The 13,411-nt window shown below is 46.9% G+C and overlaps 1 protein-coding gene across 1 annotated transcript in view; it reads left to right on the forward strand.

Moving 5' to 3' along the window:
• NUDT6 (nudix hydrolase 6) overlaps nucleotides 1–13,411 on the forward strand; it is a 144,431-nt gene that overhangs the window by 409 nt on the left and 130,611 nt on the right. The window lies entirely within an intron of this gene.

Below are 13,411 nucleotides of genomic sequence, written 5' to 3' on the forward strand. Positions count from 1 at the left end.
CTAGTTACACAAGCAATCTCCGGAAACAAACTGACACCTAGTGTACAGAGCTGTGAAATCTTTCTGAAGGTCTTTCAATTATAGGTTATTTATTGTCCTTAAACCCGAGCTGGGATGTTAAATACAATCACGTACGAATGAGCGACAGTAACAGAAAATGTATTGAAGGCATGTAGTTAAGCTCTTACGTTTACACTAGTGAATAACTTGACACCTCTACTGTTGTTCCTAGCACAAGCACCCTTTATTAATTTAAATAGAAATCGTTACATAGTTACTCATTATCCTGAAAATGTTTCAGGCCAGCCTTCTTCATACAACGTTGTACACCAAAGACCCAGGGCTCATAGACCTGGAGTCAGAGCACATTTTTTATTTTCGTTTTTTTAATTTAATGCGATTTTATATAGCGCGAATTTTACCCGAAGGTGTCAGAGCGCTTTACATAAGAACCAGTTGCAAAACATAAGGACTTAGGATTACATGCTTCGACACAAATAATGCTAACACGCACGCTTTAAAAAAAAAAAAAGTGTGTGAGATGGTGTTTCTAAAAAGGGTCGTTGCCTACATATTTTAGGTCGTGGATTAAAATTGTAAACGAAATGTCTGCGAGTGCGATTCCCATAGTGTGCAGCCAAGCACCGTACTGACATTTTGGTTCATATCTGAGCTTTGTTACTGCATCCAGCTATATACCACAATAACTGACATACCTAAAACCAACCAGGACTACTGGCTTTGTCTTTGGTTGTTAGTTGTTTAAGATACATGAGTAACCGCAATGATATTGTGCTGAAAATTCATATTCAAAATTTTTCAGTTCTGTAATTGAGAGACTGTGAATTAAACATTACCAAGGCCTATGGAAGGTGTAGCGGTCTTTAGAGTGCCTCAAGCACTCCTGTTATGTTCAGTCTGTGTTAGACATGTACGCACTTTTTATTTCTCCACAACTCATCCATCTGCATATCTAGCACCTCCAAACACACAACGCACCCACTCACCGTAAGCACTGCATTTTCATTTACTTTCGTCTGGCCAATATTTTGGTAATTGTATACCTCCTTCACGCACATTTTCAGAGAATCAGAATTGCAACTGGAATACATGCCCTTTGCGCTGTACACTCTGAAGAGAGGCTAAGGGTTTGATGACTATGAATTTTGAACACCTTTATGATCCACTGACGGGCACAGTGAGAAATTCGCATTGCCTTTAGCCTCAACTCTGTAGTGCTCAATTGTGTTATCAGTTGTAAACAACCAGCGGCAACTCAGTTCAAAGTATACACTATACAAGAGTAATATGCGACACAAAGAAAAAAAACATAACACCCTGGAAATAGCTAACACTCTTATAGAATGTAAGATTAAGTAAAACACGTAAAATATAAACAGGAACTAAATTGCTGATGTTGATTACCTTCTCTTTATTTACATAGATTTTTTAGTATTCTATCAGTATGTTTGCCATTACAACTAAGGACCAGTGGTATAACAGTAACCCTTTTAGCCCCCGTGGTGCGGTGCCCCCCAAGCTCCAGGTAGCCCCCTCCGGCACTATGCATGGGCGGCCCATGACCTGAGATCTTCTGACTGGTCTGGATCATGGGGGCCACTCCACTTACTCTAAAGGTAAGGGCCCCTTAAGCTTTGTTACGCCACTGGTAAGGATGTGAATAGAGGGCCTGACAGGGACCCTTTTCAACTATGTATTCTTTACTTAAGGTGCTTTGGGTCATCCTCTTCCAGTCGTTGGCTTCATTTGCCTTCCTTGGAAGTGCAGCTGTTGACCAGCAACATTGTCCATCGTTGACGAATATTGTAGTCTATTTTACTGTAGCATTGTATTGTACTGTATAGCATTGTATTGAAGCATATGTATAGGTCTTACTTGCAATATGTTTACTGGTTAAGTGCTTACTCATGGATAGTAGGATATATTGTGTAGGTAGGGTGTGTGGTTGAAAGAATATTGTTTTCGCTTTGAACCTGTGTTGGAAGTGTTTTCATATTGCTCATGATGACCTCTTCCTCGCGTTCTTCTTCCACCCAGCCCGTGGTGCTTCCCACCTCTCCTAGCTTGTCTGTAAAAGCAAAGTTTAGGTATATTTTTGCTGGGGCAATACACAAATGCAGACATTATGAGGATAGGTTTTTTCAATTCTAAATATTACTTGAAAGAACAGTCTAGGCACACAAAGGCATAGCGCTGATACCCCATAGCCCCCTAGACTCCCCCTTTGCATGCAACCCCAGGGTTGAGAAAAACTGGAAAAAGACAAGGACACCAGAATTGTTGTTGGAGAAAACGTGTTGCAGGTTTATTATTGCACATGTAGGCAAGACAAAATTGGGTTAACTTACGGACGATCCAGGATGGCCAGCGGATAAACAACCTATCCTTACCGCCCATCTAATTGGTCAAAGAGCGCCTGAACTACATACCAACGGGCGGTATACCTTTTGGCGTCCTCCACCCTGTGACCCCCTAGAGCTGAACTCACTCTAGTGGTGGAACAGTACAGAGCAATTCTCCAGTTGCTCAGATTTACAACTGCCCGTGGGACAAACAGGGCGCTGTCACTTTTTTCCCGGGGTCCTGCTGTAAGGACTTGTGGGTAGTTAGCCTGGAGCACCCCATCTGGGCTTCCTCCTTGGTTGCTTTCTGTACCAGAAACCCTTGGATCGCACGTAAGTCCACCTGCAACACAAAAAAGTTACCACATTTGCCAATATAAGAAAAACCTTCCATCTCTTGAAAACATAGGTAGGTGGAGGGTGGGTTGTCTTTAAATGTCCGCCAAAGATGGTGATTGGCTGCAGGTGCCGGGTATTTATCCCCAATTCAGCTCCTCCCCCCAAAGGTGCGTCTGCCCCCGTAAGTGCTTGCCTTGGTCCCGGAAGTGGGCTGGAGGCTTTCCAACCTGTCTGAACCCCTCTAAAATGGGATGGTCGTTGGAGGGGGGAGAGGGTATTGTTCTGAGGAGCATGTGGATGCCGCGCTAGGCCTCTGCCCGCCAAAGTGCTCACGCGGGTAGCCCTATAGTGCTGATACCCCATAGCTCCCATTGAATCCCTCTTTGCATGCAACCCCTGGGCTGAGAAAACCTGAAAAAAGACAAGGACAGCAGAATTTGTGTTGGAGAAATCTTTTTGCAGGTTTATTATTGCATATATAGGCAAGACAGAATTGGTTTAACTTACGGGCGATCCAGGACGGCCAGTGGGAGAACAACCTATGCTGACCGCCCACCTGATTGGCCAAAGAGCACCTGGACTACATACCAACGGGCTCTCTACCTTTTGGTGTCCTCCACCCTGTGAACCCCCTAGAACTGAACTCCTGCCAGTGGCGGAGTGGTACAGGGCACGCCACCAGTTGCTCAGGTTTACAACAGCCCATGGGACTAACAGAGTACTGTAATTTCTTTACCCGGAGTCCTGCCGTAAGGAGTCGTGGGTAGTTGGCCTGGAGCATACCCTCTGTGCTCCCTCCTTGTTTTTTTCTGCACCAGAAACCCTTGGATTGCCCCGTAACTCCGCCATGCCCCTAAGGGCAGCAGTACCGTTGGGTCATCCTCCTCCAGTAATTGGCTTATTTTGCCTTGGAAGTGCAGCTGTTGGCCTGCCACATTGTCCATCATTGACGCTTATTGTAGTCTATTGTACTGTAGCATTGTATTGTACTCTATAGCATTGTATTGAAGCATATGTTTAGGTTTTACTAGCAATATGTTGGCTGGTGAAGTGCTTACTCACATAAATAGTGGATACATTGTGTAGGTCAGGTGTGTGGTTGAAAGAATGTTGTTTTTGCTTTGAGCCTCTGTAGGAAGTGTTTTCTTATTGCACATGATGACACCTTCCTCACGTGCTACTTTCACCATCCCCGTGGTGCTCCCCACCACTTCTAGCTTGTCTGTAAAAGCAAAGCATTAGGTATATTTTAGCTGGCGCAAGACAAAAAATCAGACATTAAGGCTTGTTTTTCTCCATTCTTCATATTACTTGAAAGCACAGGTCTAGGCACACAAAGGCATGGTGCTGGGCGGCTGCTGCGTTCATTTAACTAGTGTTTGAGGAAGATGGTGTCTCTTCTCCTAGAGGGCTATACATTTGCTCCTTTGGCTACAGCAGAGGACCAACTGGTTGAGTATTTGTTTCAGTTCAGAGTCCTGTTGAAAGTAAGTTAGGCCTGGGCAAGCATTTTACTTTAAATTCTGACACTTCATTATGATTTGTAGATTCTGTTCAGAGTTTCCGGTGTAAAAATATTTTAAAAATAAAACCATGGTGTTTATAGTTAGTCAGTCAAAAGCTTTTATTTCGGTTAAAAACCATAAAAAGGCATATTTACATACAACAATGCAGTTTTAGTAGGATTATACATGATAAAATATTAAAAACCTCAAGGGATCGAATTTCTTAAATAAAGATTAAAATGTTATAATTGCATGGATAAGTATTTCACTAACGCTCCAAGGATTCCCACCGGGCTGCCCAGTTTACTTTTATAAAGGAAACCCTCCTAATTTCTTCACAGCAGGTTACCCTGAGGGTAATAATTGGTGAGAATACCTTTTTTTTAATGTTGCACACCTTGTAAACGACATGGACAGAAGGAATTTAGATGTTACCTAGACTGTTAAAAAGGCAGTGTCCGTTTTAAGGATTCTATAGTTCTCCCTATAGTCCCTAATACTCCTGGACTTACAAAATTGAATTATCCATTTCGCTCTAGCCCGAGAGTACGAGAGGCAGAAGAGCAGAACATGCAGATCTGTCTCTCCGCTTCCCTGGCACCCTGGGCAAGTGCTCACTGGAGGTGTGACTTTTGACCACTTAGCTGTTGCGTCCCTAATGGGGAGAGAGCCATGCCTAAACTGGGTATAAAGTTTCCTGGCCAGGGGGGGCTGAATATCTTCCAGAAATCTCTCAAAGTTAGGGTGGGCCTTGGTCGCTAGGAAGGTGTCAGTCAGCCTACCCAGAGAAGAACTTGAAGCTACGAGAGCCAAACCATACTCTCTGAGTGCCATACTCAGAGTTTTCTTAGGGAACACAGGGCAGGTCTGCTCGGGGGAAGACCACAGATCCCCCCCTGCCAATGGCCCTGGAGAGGTGCTGGATGTGCTTTAGCCATGGAATATTGCCCGCACCCCTGGTTACTAACAGGTCCCGTAGATCCTCCCTGTAACTCTAGTTCCGGGGTGGCCCATAGTCGTCTCCAATAAAACAGAGGATGATTCGAAATGACATCTTGGATAGGGTCCAAACTCAAATCTAGCCTTAGTGGGGTAAGAGGTGTGCTCTGTGGTAGCCTCGAAAGGCGCCTCATAAAGCTGTTCTCGGTGAGGGAGAGAGGGGACACACTTGCATGTCCCCAAATGTCCGCGCCAAATAGTGCGCCACCTCTTGCCTGGGCTTTATATATTTTGACAGGCGGTCCCACCAATTTGAGGGAGGATTCGTTAAAAGCTTTTAAAATACTGCCCGAAGATTGGGCAAGCTTCAGATTAGCTTTGGTAATGTGCGACCCCCAATCCATTCTGTCATTTAAGGTGACCCCCAGGTACTCAAAAGTGGACACCCGGTCCAAGGCCACTCCATCCAAGTGCGGGTGGGGACAATTGGAGCGTTTCAAGTTGAACACCATGTACTTGGTTTTAGTAAAGTTAATTTCTAGGTTCCTCACTTTACAGAACCTAGAAAAGGCCTCCAATGTATGCTGGATACCCCCCGATGATTTAGACAATAGGAGGGTATCATCAGCGAACATTAGTGCCGGTACCTTCAGATCTTTTGCTCCCAGTAGGAAGGGAATCAGGCCATTAAGAAATAGAGAAAATAGCGTGGGGGCAAGGACACACCCCTGCCTCACGCCCCTTTCCACTGGAAACGGGGTTGACAGCTCAACACCCCTCCCGTGCCTCACCCTGGCATACGTGCCCTGGTGCAAACGTTAAAAAAGATCACACAGGTAGGCCGGTGCTCCCATCTCCTTTAAAATAGCCCAAAGCTTGTTCCTCTGGACCAGGTCAAAAGCGGACCTGAGATCCACAAATATCAGGTACAGGCTGCCCTCGCCCAAGATGACCGTTCTCCAGTATACCAGCTGTAAGCCTGAACAGCTGATCGATCATAGAAACCCCCGCCCGAAAACCTGCCTGCAGGGAGGTTAGGATGTGGTGGTCGTCCATCCAACACTGCAACCTGGTTAGGAGGACTATGGCAAAGAGTTTATGGAGGACATCGATCAGACTTATGGGGCGATAATTGGCCGGGTCCAAGGGAGACGCCTTCTTGTGGATGGGTATTATTTCTGCCCCTAGCCAGGTCGGGGGGATGTCCATGCCCTGCATGATTCAGTTAAAAAAGGTGCAAACATATGGCGCCTAAACCCCTTGCTCGGTCCAGTATAGATCCCCAGGAATCCTATAAGGCCTGGGGCCTTCCCCGGTATCAGACTCCTGATTGCTGCCTTGACTTCCAGTGTCGTGCATGGATAACTATCATGGGCACTACCCAACGCAACGGCTAGATCAGGGGAGTTTGAAAATTCAGCTGCCACTACTGGGGGGGGGGGGCACGCAATCTAGTGAGTAGAGGGGCTTAAAATGAGCAAGCCACACCTCTTCACAGAGGTTGGGGACAACCGCGGACAGCCCTGTGGCCGGACCTCCTCTTCTCACCAAGTTCTAGAAAGCCCTTAACTCCCGGGCATCGAGTGCTGCTCTAATTTTCTCCCATCTGTCGGCTTCCCACTCCGCCTTAGCCGCTTGAGTTAGATTTTTATATATTTGCCGCGCATTCCTATTAGAAATCTGTGTGCCCGTTTTCACCTCCTTTAGGAGGGATGATTTTGCCTCCCTACAACTTTTATTAAACCAGTGGTCTCTCTTGGAGGTTTTCCCCCTACCAATTTCGTGAGCTGTGAACAGACCAGCCAGTGTCGTAAATAGCGTAATGTGAGTGGTCTGGAGGGCCAAGAGATACCAGGTCTCAGAGTTACTACTCCTCAACTCGCTAACCTCAGCTAGGGCCCATGCAACCCGATTATATATCTCTGCCAATTTATCAGGTGCCTGGGCGACCCTCTCCCACCTGACTCGCCTGCCACCCGCTGTTAGGAGTAGGTTCTGGTTAATAAGGGGCCCTACTCCGGCCTGTATAGTTTGGTTCTGGGGGAATGGGCTAATTTGAGTGACAGCAGATTATGGTCGCTGTCGACTCTTGGGATTACACGGAACGTTTTTAAGTGAGCCCAGAATTCCACGTTGGTCAGAATATAGTCAATTGTCGTGCTTTTCCCTGGTCTATTATAGGTGCGAGCGCCCAGTATATCAGATGGGAGCCTGCAATTGCAGGCCCTTAGGGAAAATGCTACGACTAACTTATTAATCGCGAGAGCCAACGGCATCAGGCGGTTTTCTGGGTACATGGAACATTCCGGGATTAGCCATGACTCATCCTCCTCAGTAGTGACGGATGGAATCCCCGTGAGCGGCTCAAAATGGCAATTGAGATCAGCCCAAATAATGAAGTAATACAGGGGGGGGAAAGAGGATAAGAGTACCTCCAGGGCTTCCAAGGCGGATAGACCTTTTTGACGGGAAAAGGGGCGTAGATAGATATTAATTACTGCCAATACCATACCCTCTTTGAATGACAATGTGATGCACAAGATGTACAGGCAGTTAGTATCAATTACCTTTTCTGTGCACCCCAGATGGACTGCCACCCAAATACACAACCCTCCAGAGGGTCTTCCTCTTGGTCCCTGGACTGCCGCTCTATGGTATGATGCAAAACCTACCCTCACAGGGGCAGGCAGTAGCCAGGTCTCTTGGAATAAACAGAAATCATACCCATCCACCATCTTCCTCCACTCAGGGTTTAGTTTATAAACATTGAAAATAAGGTTTTGAGCTTCCTTAAGATATATGTTTGCTTTTCCTCCAGCATTTTGAAATATTTTCTCTTTTACCTTTTTTAAACAGTGCTTTACAAACAAGCATGGGCAAAACCAATATCTTTGCACTTACATTAGGCATGCCGGACCTATTTGCTTTGCCTTTGCTTGTTCCTTTTTCTTTCAGCACTCCATGGCAGTGCACATTTTCTAGATCTCTCCATCGAGTGCTGCTTCCACCCCACCAAACACCCCTGTATGTTCCTTGTTATTCCCTTCCTTCTCCCAAGCTTGCTCATTGCTTTCCCCTCTCCTTTCTGGGTTTTCTTTTTTGTTGTTTTTTTTGGCCTTTCCTGGGCCCAGTGAAAAGCACCTCTATTGCTTCCTCATCACTGCCCTCTCCGCATTGCTTTCCCCACTCATTCCTCTGTTGGTCTCTGCACCCCTCTCAGTCCTTCAATTAAAAAAAAAATATATTACTTTTTTTTGTATTATCTGTTGCTACCATGTGCTGCGCCACACTGAAACGTCAATGACATTTTTTTTATTCACCAGTCCAAATTATGTGCACCATCTTGGTTTGGTAAATAAACAGCCAAAACATTGTGCCCGAGTATCCATGGTGATGCGTGCAGTGGCATTTTTCATCACACAACCATGTGTCTAGGAAATGACATTGCTGCCAGTACTGTCTGCGTCATTGCGCCTTTTGTTTTCTTTTTTTTCCCAATGGTACGCAATATCGGCAAAAAGCATTGGCAAAGCGAATAGGTCAAAAAGGTGAGACCTATTGATTTTTTCCAATGCTTTTTAGGTCTCGCCTAGCGTTGGAGCGTGCATGCTCTCCTCGCTCTGCGAGGCGTCTTGTAACCGATAAGATTTCTGAAGTGGAGTTGAAGCCCCGCCCATCATTTTGATTGGCTGCCATCATCATTTATGCTAAACACTGGCCTCCGATTGAAAATGAGGCTTTTTTGTTACTGCCTTGACTCCTTTTGGCCCCGCCCATCCCAACTGGATCGTTTCCTTGCGGCGTTACATGGTCTCCTTGAATTGCTCAGTGGGCACTTTTTTCTTGTTCGCGCAACGGGTACTGCTTGTTATTAGTTGTATGTTCATGCTCAGCGTGGCTACCACTTTAGGGACACTACGCTCCGTTTATTTATTTTTTAAACTTTAATTTGGAACGCGGTGTCCGCTTTAGGGACACCACGCTGCGTTTATTTGTTTATTTTTACTATAATTCGGCGCGCGGTGCCCGCTTTAGGGACACCGTGCCCCGTTTATTTATTTTATCTTGTAATGATGTGGCGCAGTGTCGCAAACATACCATGGCACCCTGGACAGCGCCGGTTGTTGTTTTTATTTTCAATGACCTTCTCTGGCATCGTGTATCCCCCTCTGTCTCCTCACTCCCTCTCCCCACACAATTGTCAGTCCACAACTTCCGCCCGAAGGCTGGTGTCCTATTACTGCTCTTGGTGCCCTTAGCCCCCACCTTCCAATTCCTCACCGTGAGCGGGGGCTGCCCTAGGATTATGAGAACCACGACTTCCTAGCGCCCCCCATTTGTCACCAAGAGCTGGAACGTCCGTGTTATTATATTCCCTTCCCCCCTAGCCCCAGCATTCCTCCCGTAGAGCGGTTGGTGTACTGGCATTTGAGATTTAGAGCTGTGCAGTGCGGACACAACGTGTTGATTAGGCAGGACAGAACTGGAGTCCTGTTTTCAGTTAAAGCCCCTACCCCCAGAGCGAGGGCTAGGGCAGCTGTCTAGGACCCCCTTGCTTTCAGATGCGGCCCCCTCCCTCCTCTCTGCTCGGTGCAGCGGGTGGGGCAGTGGCAGTTCTATAACTTCTATTTATGGATTCAGTTCATGGTTCAGCGCAAGGCTCGGCACGGAGATTTACATACTGATTTGTTTGGGTTAAAAACGGAAAGGCAGCAGAGCATCAACAGCACGTCTCCAGCAGCCCCCTGAATGTTTAACAAGCATTCGCAATGCAATAGGTCTCGCATTTACGCGAGTTTAAGCTATTGGCATTGTAAATCACAATGCCTTTTATTTATGTTTTAACACCTTGGCTGCTAAAGAGATTATCCTGCTGTGCTGGGCCCCTATGTAAATGGGTGTGGTCGTGACGGAACCATTCCGTCATCAGCACAGCCCAACCGTGACTGATGACGGAATGGTTCCGTCAAAAGCATCGAAGGGGTTAAAAACAAAAAACAAAAATAAAAGGCAAGGTCATTTGCAATGTCAATAGCTCCCACTTGCGTAAATGCGAGACCTATTGCATTGCAAATGCTTGTTCTATTGTCTATTTAGGCGTGCACTTCTGCCTGGATTGAAATGTAAGAGGGATTGTTTTGCAGTCTGCAAGTGTTATGGTAGCCCACGCGAGAGAACGCTGTCAAAATATTCTGATAAATGGATGCTACAGTAAAGAAAGCAACCTTTTTCTGTTGCATCCATCCCTTGAGTGTGATGTCTAGCATAAGTTTTGTATTGGACTAGGATACTTGCAATCCAAAATACTATGCTTTGACATATTTCCACTCTTTTATAACTTTGTATGTGTGCTGTACAGTATAGCATGTATACAAATGTAGAAAAACTCTGAGAAAAGAAAACCTTTCTCTAACGTTATGCCTGTCTCGAGGAGGTGTATAATTTTGGTGCAAAACCAATGTTAGTAGATGGGGATTTTCTTCAAAATCCCACAGATAGTTGCATGGGAATAACCATGTACTACTAACTGTATGCCCCATTTACGCAAAGTAGTGCTACATATTGCAATGCGATATTTTGTGTTACTTTGAAGCTACTTTCCAGCGCAAAGCATAGATGGGGGAGCAACTGGATCCGGGGGTACAAATAGTATGACTCTGGCTCCCAAGCATCACATGGATAGAAAACAGCAAATAAAAAGATGATTCTCTTCCAGTGGATTTGCGTGATTGTTAAGTTCACTAGAGAAAAAACTGTGGGTTAGGTTACAAATAAAATAAACACCATAGGAATGAACAGCTTTTTTTTTTTTTTTTTTGAAACTTTTTTTGATACTTCAAGTAAATACAAGCACGGGCCTATAACCATCCCGGCCGGCCACTAATCAAATCATAAATGCAGCAAATCAATATAAGGAGATACAGCAGCCAAGCTGGGGACGCAGAAGTGTCCAGGTTATAACTTGTATTTCAAGCAGAGCGGTTGAAAAGCAGGATCAAAGAAGGTTCATTTTCCAATAAAGAGAGACTCAAAAATCAGTGCCGTACAGTCATACATGGTCCTACAATAGTAAGCCGGAAGCAAGTATCCGCGCGAAATACAAAAAACGTTCGAGATACTGGGGTAAGGCATACGAGTCAGGATAAACGTACGAACAAACACTTGCCGTGGCAAAGCTGCATCCCACCCCTCGACACCAAACATACTGTAGGAGACACGAAGCTTGATGACACCAGAAGGAAAGAAATACAAAGGGCCATAGAAACAAAGAAAAGACAAATCAACAATCCCCAACCCCCTACCCCCACCCTGCACCCCTGCAGAAGGCTATGGCCTACCCCCCCAGCAGCGTGCCTGTCGTCCTAAAGGAGAAAACCCGAAATGTAGAAGAAGGGAAAGAGAAAGGAAGAAAAGAAGAAAAATAGAAGAGTATGGAGGAGGGCCATCAATCTGGCCACCCGGCCCCCCCCCACCACCGCACAGAATAAACATCTTAAATCAGAATCAGTGTAGTCATGGAAAACATTAAACACCAATAGCACCATCAATGACATCCCGACCGAGTGTCCCCCAAATCACCATCAGCCAACAATCAGTCCACTGAGTCCTAGGCAGTCTCACCCCTGGCCTCTTCGGGCAGTTATACCAACATATGTCCATCCATCAAGCAACGGACAAAGCAACATAGAGAGGTCCAATAATCCGGGCAGACCGGGTAGTAGTGTTACTCCATGGGACTCCAGCCACCATAACTCAGCCGAAAAAGTAAAGCGGAAGCCCGCCCTCGGCAGTATCAAATCCGGAAACAGCCTCCAGCCCGAACATAGTCTCACCAGCCAGGGAAAGAAAGTCATACCATCCGTCAAGCACTGAAACCTCGCCGGGGCGGCACGAACCATAAATCTGTGTTGTTTCTTCAGCAGCTGATGAGATATGTGCCCCGACGAGTCGCCCACTTGTACAACAATCTGGTCGACAGCGAGGTCACGGACCGGGTCTCCCAGCGTCTCTATGAACATAGGCAGAGCCGCAACACCCATCACTGACGCGGAGACGGACTCGTCGACTCGTCGCGGAGATCGAACTATGTCCGCACGGGACGATGGGACAACAATGGCAGCCATCCTTCTTCCCAGATCCCAGGCATTACAGATCAGGGTCGAATGCAGAGTTGTTAACGCAGCCAATATATCCTCGGAGGTGGGTCCTTTCTCATGCCAACAGGCCCCAGGATTCTCCCGTACAGCGGCTTCTCTGTCCGGAGGTGGCCTGCGTAGGGGGGTGCCCGCCGCCATCTTAGTTAACACGGCCCAGCCCTTTTCCACAGCACCGAGGGATTAGGCCCCACACCAAGACGCCAAGGTCCCAAGGAGTCAAGGCAGGCGTCCCAGGGAGGGGCCACCAAAGGGCTAAACAAAATCTCCGCCGCTCCCTGGGAGCCGCCCGCGGATTTCAGGCAGGGCCATTCGTTATGTCCGGACACAATTCTGGAAAGGGGGCCTCCAAGATCGGGCACTCCCCTCGATCCTGCTTCACCGCACACCCCACGAGGCACTCCGTCAGATGGACTGGGTCATCACCGTCGCCATCGGCCCATCGGACCGCCGGTGCTCTCCGGCCGACTCCTCGTCACCACCAGTGGCCGCTGTTGTCGCACTTGAGGCCGGCTGCCCTGCTCAATCGACACCCCGGTCCCAGCTCTACGAAGGCCTCAGAACAATCGGGGACAATACCACGGGATTGTCGCACACAGAAGCCTCAGGAGCAAACGGTTAGTGAAAGTTTTCCATTGCATATTCAGATATGCCGTTACGGCTCAGGATAAGTGCCAGGATATATGTGCGGGGCGAAAAGGCTCCCGGAGCCGAGCGGCTATGCGACCATCCCGATTGCCATCTTGGCTCCTCCCCCCTGAACAGCTTTTCTAAGCAGTGCAAGGGACTTCTATCGTGGCACATTTATTTCTAAAATTGACAGTCCTTTGGGAAAGAGGGAAGAGAGGCAGGATAATTATCAAAACAGGGGAGGAGAGGTAGACGGTAGGGCTTTAATGATAGGTCCAGCGTACTTGCCCAAATAACTGTGTAACAAGAGGAGTGGTAAGCAGTTCCTAGGTGAGGTAGTAGTCACCTTTACCCACCTAGACAGTTGTATCTGATGGAGAGAGTAAAACAGGGGTTGTGTTAGTGTAGGACGAGGGGGATTCCTCCATTTGGAACTAGGGCGCTCACACACCCAGCACGCTAGGTGTCATGCTTCATCATT

Source organism: Lissotriton vulgaris, chromosome 3_1 (genome assembly GCF_964263255.1).
Source record: "Lissotriton vulgaris chromosome 3_1, aLisVul1.2, whole genome shotgun sequence".
NCBI lineage: Eukaryota > Metazoa > Chordata > Amphibia > Caudata > Salamandridae > Lissotriton > Lissotriton vulgaris.